General features: G+C 55.2%; 1 protein-coding gene across 1 annotated transcript in view; it reads left to right on the plus strand.

Moving 5' to 3' along the window:
- Positions 1-2,570: 2,570 nt before the first annotated feature.
- LOC108510103 (vitamin D3 receptor-like) overlaps positions 2,571-8,139 on the plus strand; it is a gene marked incomplete at its 3' end in the record, with an annotated part of 27,968 nt that continues 22,399 nt past the window's right edge. The window contains exons 1-3 of the mRNA XM_017839794.1: positions 2,571-2,637; positions 4,005-4,070; positions 6,492-6,558. The remainder of the gene's footprint in view (positions 2,638-4,004; positions 4,071-6,491; positions 6,559-8,139) is intronic.

The raw sequence follows: 8,139 nt of genomic DNA on the forward strand, positions 1-8,139 counted from the left end.
TTTGGGGTGATTTTGGGGGTGTTTCGGGGGAAGATGAACCCCTCCTGCATCCCTGCACAATTCCTGGTTCCTGTGCAGCCACAGGGATGGGAGGGAGAGCAGAGCAGAGCCAGGATCTGGCCCCCATTCCCTTGTGCAAGGTGGATGGAGGGCAGGAGAGCAGCAGGAAAGCCGCTGGAAGCAGCTCCAAGGTGGGGAGAGAGGGAGGAAATCAAACCCCTGACCAGCCACAAGCCTCCCCCATCGCTTGGGGCTGTGGGAAAAGGTGGGGTTGGCAACAGGGGAGGCTTTTGTGGGATTGAGGAGCTTTGGGAGACATTTGAACATTGAAACACAACCCAACAGAGCCAGGACGGGGATGTGCAGCTTCTCCCGGGCCAAGTCACCCCGGTCCCACCCACAGCCCCTCTCCCCACCCTCCCAAAACCACTTCTGCGCCACTAAATTGTCTCTAATGAGCTCCCATTTCTTCCCAGACGTCGTTTTCCCTCATTAAACCCATTTGAAAACAGTTGTGAAGCTCTTTAGGCATCATCCCCACGCAAACAGGAGCTGCTGAACCCGCTGCTCGGGGCGGTGATTGCTCTGCGGGGGGGGCTCGTTTTCTCCAGGCATTTTGGGTTTAGGGGACACTTGATCAACCCTGGGGCTTTCTGGAAGCATTTCTCGCTGGTTCATTCAGCCCTGCTGGTGGCTGCATCCCAGATTTCGGGGATTTTGAAGGTGGAAAGGGGAAAAACTGCCGAACACCCCAAGTTTTTTAGCCTGGGGGTGCCCAGGTGATGGAGCAGCTTCGGGTTGGGGCTGCAAAACCTGAAGTTGCTCAGCCCGAACCCCCACAAAGTTTGACTCGCAGCACCAGTAACGGGATTTTGGAGGGTCAAGGGTGGTGTTTGTGGCCCGTCTTTGTCCCAAACACCGACAGATCCTGCAGGAGCAGCCGGATCCAGGTGTCCTGTGCATCCTTGGTCCCCAGGGATGTGAAGCCCTGGGCTCTGCGGGGCCACTTGGAGCAGCTGGAGGGCTTTGACAGTTGTTTTAAAAAGAATTTCACTCAGCAAAAAGATGTTCCCAGAGCCTTTCACGGGATCAAGACCTTCCAATCAGACTATCAAACCACGTGGGTGTTGAGCTATTTGGTATCTTAGCCTTAATCAGAGGTGACAACAGCCCAAGCACAGCAGCTACAGGGAAGGATTTTCAGTCACAACATTCACTGTGCAAACCCCAAAAAGTTGATCCAAAACCAGAGACAGTCAGGTTTTTATTCAGAGGCCGACTGACAGCTCTGCTCGGGGTTCAACACTTTCCCACCAGAATCCAAACTGGATCTTTTGTTGGGGTATCAAGCTCAGTACTTCCACTTATGGAGACAGATGAAGAGATGTCGTGTGCATTTATCCTCAATCTTTGTCTTCAGGGAGGACAGTGAGGGGTGAGAGGAACGAAGCACAAACGCAAGAAAACGAACTGGCTCTATAAAACAGCCTATGGGGAAAAATGTAGTGCCACGAGTAGAGCTGAATAACCAGCCCGTGCTGAAAACTCTGGGTCCGAACAATAAAACCAGCAAATATTAATTGTGTGCATAATATTGATCCTTTCATCCTATAAAATCCTAAAGCCCCTCACAAGCACTAGGCACAGGAATCCATGGAACTCCACCAGGGACCTGCCAGGACCCCCGGTGTGACAAACTGAGAAAATGATTCGGGCTAATTAAGAGAAAACAGTGTAAGGTCAATATGACCCAGACAGAGAAAAGAAAAACAAATTGTAAAACTTAATTGGGCCTCTATAAAGAGATAAAACAAGTTACCTCCCTTTAACCTTGTGTAAGATTTATAGTGAAGGAATTCTGTTTAGTTAGCCAGATAATAGCACCTTTCTTAAAAATTTATAACTTTGTATAGATAACAAGCAAACATCTGCTGAATGTCTGACTTAACCATATGTAATGTTTAGGCTTACGTATAATGAATATTCATGAATTAGTTAGAAATAAATGTAGAACAACTGTCTTCTTTGGGTGTGACAGGCGCTGGGAGTTGTTGAACCCCCTCCCTGATCACCCAGCGCTGAATTTGCTTTTATCATATAATAAATTCCAATTGGAAATCACCCGACTGGGTTTCTGTTTCTCACACCCGGGAACGCTCAGGAGCTCTCTCCAGGCTGCCGTCAGAGGGAGGGTCTGCAGGGCACGGGGTCGAGCCCCCCCAAAATGAGAGGAGGGGGCCGAGCCCAGCGGGCAGCAGGGGTGGGTTTGCCAGGGCATTCCTGGGATGGGGGAGACCCCCCCACAGCCCCCCTCGTGCCCCTCAGACCTTCCAATCCTTCCCCACAGACGCCCCGAACGGCCCCGGGGACCCGGAACGGCCCCTCCGGGGGAGCCACGTGCGATCTCCCGCCACACCCCCGGACACGCCCCCCATGGGCGGGGCCGCGGCCGCCGCCAACCCTACATGGCGCTGGTGGGCGGGGCCGAGGCTGTGCCGCGCTGGCATTGGCGGGGCGGGGCCGAAGGGGCGTGGTCAGAAGGGGGCGTGGTCAGAGGGGGCGGGGCGAGACCCGCCGGTTCCCGTCAAAAGGCGGCACCGGGAAGGTGGGGGGGGGGCGGCGGCGCCGGGAGCGAAGGTACCGGGGAGGGGGCACCGGGAGAGCTGGGGGGGGGGGGGGGGCGGCGGCGCCGGGAGCGAAGGTACCGGGGAGGGGGCACCGGGAGAGCTGGTCCGGGGCAAACCCCCGCTCCGTGCCCGGTCTCGGCGGCCGCCGTGGCTCGGGCGGTCACCGGGACACGAGGGGCGGCTGTTCCTGCTCGAACCGGGGGGACCTGGGTGGGCGCGGGTGGCACCGGGAGCGGGAGATCTGGGTGAGGGGGGCCGTGGGTGCCCCCCCGTGATCGAGGGGACACGGGCACGGGGCACTCCCGGGTCCCGCTGTCCTTCTCCCTCCCGGTTGGAGAGTCCCGGGCCGTGCCCCGAGGTTTGGGGGTCCCGGGAAAGGGATACGGGGGGTGCGCGGGGCTGCCCCGAGGTTTGGGGGTGCCGGGGGAGTGTTGCGCCTCCCCGGCGAGCTCCGTGTGCTCCCTGGTTTGGGGTCCCACGTGGGTGCGGGGTTCCCGCTGTTCCCCAGCCGGGTTTGGGGGGTCCTGTGTGTGTTTGAGCCCCCCCGGTGCTCCGTGTCAGGGGCTCGGGGGTCCCGTGTGAGACCCCCTCCTGCCCACTGCCTCCCCTCGGCTGGAGGCTCTCAGGGCTGTTGAGGGCTTTCCCTGCCCAAAAGGGGATCCCCAGGAGGGTTGGGGGTGTCTCTGTCCCTCTCAGCCTCTCTGTGGCTTCCGGGGGTGGCTCCTGGTTTTGGGGTCCCCAGAGAGCTGTCCGGGCTCAGCTCTGACCACCCTTTGCTGGGCCCAGAAATGAGGGTTCACCCTGGAGATTTGGGGTGCCCTGGGGTGGGGGGTGAGTGTGTTGGGGGTGCTTTCCTTTCCCCCCTAAATTCTGGCTGGCTTTACCCTTTCCGGGCTGGCTGGTGATTCCCTCTGGGGTCGGGGTGAGGATGGGGATGAACTGGACCCACTCACACCCCCCACGTTGGCTTGAACCCCCATTTCTCCCTCTGGGGTCGGGGTGAGGATGGGGATGAACTGGACCCACTCACACCCCCCACGTTGGCTTGAACCCCCATTTCCCCCTCTGAGCCCCTTCCTGAGCATCACCACATCATGGGAAGCCACCCCTGTCCCCCTCCCCACGTCCCCTCCCTGCGTGTCCCCTTTTTGGGGGGCTCTGAAGCTTGTGAATCCCCTGGGTGCTGTTGGGGTGTTAACTGGTGGCTTAGGGTTTCCAGCCTGTTCCTTACCTGCTCTCTGACTCAGAGAAGTGCCCAATTAATGATCAGCTTTCAATGCACGTTAAAATTAACCTCCCAATTCAGTATTTTTTGGGGCAGACTGGGGGGGCTGAGACCCCGCAGTGGCACTAATTGTACTGTTTGTAATTCCCCAGTGACTTTCCATCCGTTGGAGGTGGGACTGCCTGGATCAGTGAGTTCCCAGCACAAAGAAGACAAAGGTATGGGGTGGGGGGGGTCTTCCTGAAGCTCCTACATGAGGACCTGGGGGTCCTTCCCTGGGACCTTTGGGGAGTTGTAGGGGGCTGGTGAAGGGCAGGTAGAGTGGCTGTTTTCTGGGCTGAGCTGCTCCTTCCTCTCGCTTTCCTTCTCCCCCCCCCTTTTTTCATTTGAGCCCTTCAGCAGTAAAAGTTTCTTCAGAAAGTGGTTTTCAGGAGAAGCAGCGTTTTTGTGGCGTGTCCTCCTCCCACAGAGCCTGGGCAGTGACTCATCTTCCTCAGAGCTCTGGGTTAAAGGAGCACCAGCCATGTCGGGGACACGTGTGTCTCCTCTCAGGGGAGACAGACAGACAGACAGACACCTCAGTGTCCTGTTCCTCTTCCTCGGTGCTTCCTCCACGGTGCTCTGGGCTCTTGAGGGGCCTCTGTGATGGCTGGGAGGAATTTTTAACCTGCTCTGGGGGGGAAGGAAGTCGAGGCTGTAATTACTCATTTGAATAAAACCTCTTCTGCCTTCCCTGAAGATGTTAAAACTGAGTTAAACCAGGCCTGGGGGGGGGTTAAAACCGAGTTTAGTTGGGTCTTCTTGTTGTGCTCGTGGAAGTGGGTTTAACTGGGGGGAGAGAGGGGGGGAAAAAGTGCCAGGCTGAGGTTGGGCAGCTCTGTGCTGGCACGGCACGGCTTGGCCAGCCACCCCTGTGGCACCAGGGACCCGAGGAAGAGGAGAGAGGAAGGCCTGGCGGGTGCAGGAAGTCTCTGTCCTGCCTGCCCGGGGTCTCCCAGGGTGTGAACAGATCACTTGGGGGATCTCCCGGCGGACAAAGGCACAAAAAATAGGTTTTTCACCAGGCCAAGGATGTGCCTCGGGTCGGTTGGGTGTTTGTTCTTTCCCCCCCATCCCACTTAAGGCAAAATAACTGGATAATCCAGCCTCTTCCTCCCTTTAATAACTAACCCTGGCGAGGTGCTGCCCCTCGCTCTCCGTGGGCAGAGGTGCCCTCAGCAGTAATTTTTAACCTCCTGTGGCTGAGCCAAAGCAGAGCCAGCCCGGCCCAAACTTTCTATGGCTTGGGGAGGGGAAATGCTGGAATGGAGGGAAAAATCCCAGTTAAAGGGGGTCTGTCTGAGGGGAAAGGTGACACATCTTCACCTGCTTGTGCCGAGGGAGCAAACATGGGATGCTTGTCCCCTGTGCTGGGGAGGAGAGGCAGTGGTGTGGACTCACAGCAGTTTTGTAAAGCTTGGGATTAAAACATGACACACACACACACTCCAAAAAAAATGAGAGAAATGCGAATGCAGCCACTGCTTAAAATGAATATTTTGACCTACAATCGACTGCTGAGCATTAAGGTGTTGGTTCTGTGTATAAATTAATGTATTTATTAATATAATTAATAATTTTATATAAAGTGTTTATTAATAAATTAACATAAATTTATTTATCAATATAATTAATCAATTTATATAAATTCGTTTATTAATACAAATCATAAATTAATATTCATTCCTAGAAATAAATTAATATAAATGAATAAACTAATGTGCTGGTTCTGTGTATAAAATAATATATTTATTGATATAATTGATAAATTAATAAAATATTTATTTGTATAATTAATACATTAATATAGATTTATTGATATAATTACTAAATTAATATAAGGTCATAAGAATAATATAAAATAATATAAATTGATACATTAATATAGATTTATTAATATAAACACTAAATTAATATGGGGTCATAAGAATAATATAAAATAATATAAATTAATGTGTTAATTCTGCGTATAAATAATGTGTAAACCCCTCTGGGGGGAGTCCCTCTGGTTTGGGCTTTTTGAGTTGTATTTTGGCTCTGGAGGGACAACTGGAGGCCCAGCTGAAAACGGACTTGGAGAAGCTCCTTGTCACAGGTCCCTTCCAGCTGAGCCGTTCTATCTAAACATGAAAACTCCCTTTTTTTTTTGGACAAGAGCCGTGTGCTGGTGCCTGGGGGGCAGCCCCAGCTCGTGCTGCCGGGGCTGGTGGAGGGAATGGTTCAAACCAAGGTGTGAGGGGAGCAAAAGTCCAGGGAGATGGGGAAGGTGGAGACTCTGAGGCTTTAAAGTGGAGCTTCTCGGGGGTGACCCGAGGGAGGAGAAGCCGTGGCTGGGGGGAATGGGCCAGGAGAGCTCAGTGTGGGGCAACAGGGCATTCCCAGCACCCCTGACCAGCTTCCAGCTCCATCTCCAGCTGCTGACTCAGCTGCTCCTCAGGTGCAGCTCCCTTATCTGCGCTGGTTAACGGCGGTATCAGCACAAACCTCGCCTCGTGCCAGCCGGGCTTTGCCTCTAATTCATGGAAACGGGGTGTAAAAGTGATGAAAAGCAGTTCTTGGGACCTTTATCTGTCCATCTGAAGCCGTTTCCTCATTGCCAGGAATCCATGGTGTCTGCCCAGGACCTGCTGACGTGACTCCTGAGCTCTGCGGGTCGCCGGGACGCCGGTGAGTGACTCTCCCGTGCTGGGAGTCCTCGTGCCTTCCTGCCCTTTCTCCCGAGGGGTTTTTGCTGCTTTCCCGAGGGTTCCCACACCAGAGCCCGTGTTCTCCCGTGCTGTTGCCTTTTCACCCCGTCTGGGAATGCCATCCCGCTCCCGTGCAGGTGCTGCCCCGATTTCTCAATGCCAGGCTGCCCCACAGGCCAGCTCCTGCTTCCCCAGTGCTCCCACTGCTCCTCCCTGCTTGGGCAAGAAGCCTCCCACGACGGGCCAGCACGAGGCAAGGAGGGGGGTGACGGTTTCCTCGCCCACCAGGTGCCACCTCAGGTGGGTTCCCCGCCCACCAGGTGAGGGACGGGGGCTCTGGGGGGGTCTCTTAACCCTTCTGTGCCCTCCCCAGGGCTGGTGCTGACAGGGAGGGTTCCTCAGAAACGCTCCTGCTCGGGAGGCAGATAAGCTACAGTCGGGGCTATATTTAGACTTGCTTAGTTCTGCAGAACGTGCCGTGTCCTTGAGCTCACCTGGGCGTCCCCAGAGGGGACAGCGAGTCCCGGCTGCCACGTGGTGCCCTGGGAAACACCAGCTGGGGAGCGCCTGCCTCCCTCCACGTGCCCCTTGTGCCCCCTTGGCCTGGAGGTTTGGTTCAGCTCAGTGTTATTTGTCGCCAGGTAAAGGGATTGTTGTTGTTGTTTCCGTAGCCCGGCTTAGGCTGAATGTGAAGTTGCTGCCCAGTTCCCAGTCCTGAGCTTAAATCTCTGGTTTGGGAGCTCTTCCCTGAGGAGGAGAGCCCTCCTCAACACAGTTTTCCTGGTGGGTTGCTTTCCTTCCTGTTTTCTCCTGGTACTGTGGTGCAGGCAGCTCCTGTCCCCACCTCTGCCTGTGCTCCAAGGAGAGTCCATCCCTTCCCGAGGTTCTGCACTGCCTGCTTGGACACTCAGGGAGTTCCATGGCCTGGTCAGTGTTGGACAGAGCAGGAGAAACCTGGGTTTGTGTTCTACTGCTGCCCAGGGTGGCCTCTAGCACCGTCCTCCTTGTTGCATATAAAGGACAGGGCACAAAAATTGATGTTTTGGCCCCGTTTGATGCTTGAACTATGAACTCTCAGGGTGGGCCTGGGGTTTCTTGCACACCCAGGGGCTTCTGCGGTGCCAGAAATGCTTCCTGCTGCTCGTTTCACCTGTCACAAGTGGTGGAACTTCAAACCACTGAAATCTCTTGTGACAAAGTGTCTGTGGCTGGTGGTGTGACCTCGGCTGCACGAACTTAAGGGAGAGGATGGGAGGTGGGATCTGAGGGATTTGGGTGCCCAAATCCAGGAGTGATGCGAGACCCACTGGTAGGAAGGGGTGAGCAGCTCAGGGCTGGTGCTTTGCAGCCCCCTCTGCTCGCAGACCCCTGAGTCAGAGCACGGAAAACACCTTTTCTGTGTCTTCCTGCAGCCCAGGCTGAGCACTGTGTGCTCCAGGGCTGGAGTGGGATTGCTGCAGGGCTGGAGTGGGATTGCTGCAGGGCTGGAGTGGGATTGCTGCAGGGCTGGAGTGGGATTGCTGCAGGGCTGGAGTGGGATTGCTGCAGGGCTGGAGTGGGA

This window comes from Lepidothrix coronata, unplaced genomic scaffold, assembly GCF_001604755.1.
Source record: "Lepidothrix coronata isolate B3197 unplaced genomic scaffold, Lepidothrix_coronata-1.0 Scaffold480, whole genome shotgun sequence".
Lineage (NCBI taxonomy): Eukaryota > Metazoa > Chordata > Aves > Passeriformes > Pipridae > Lepidothrix > Lepidothrix coronata.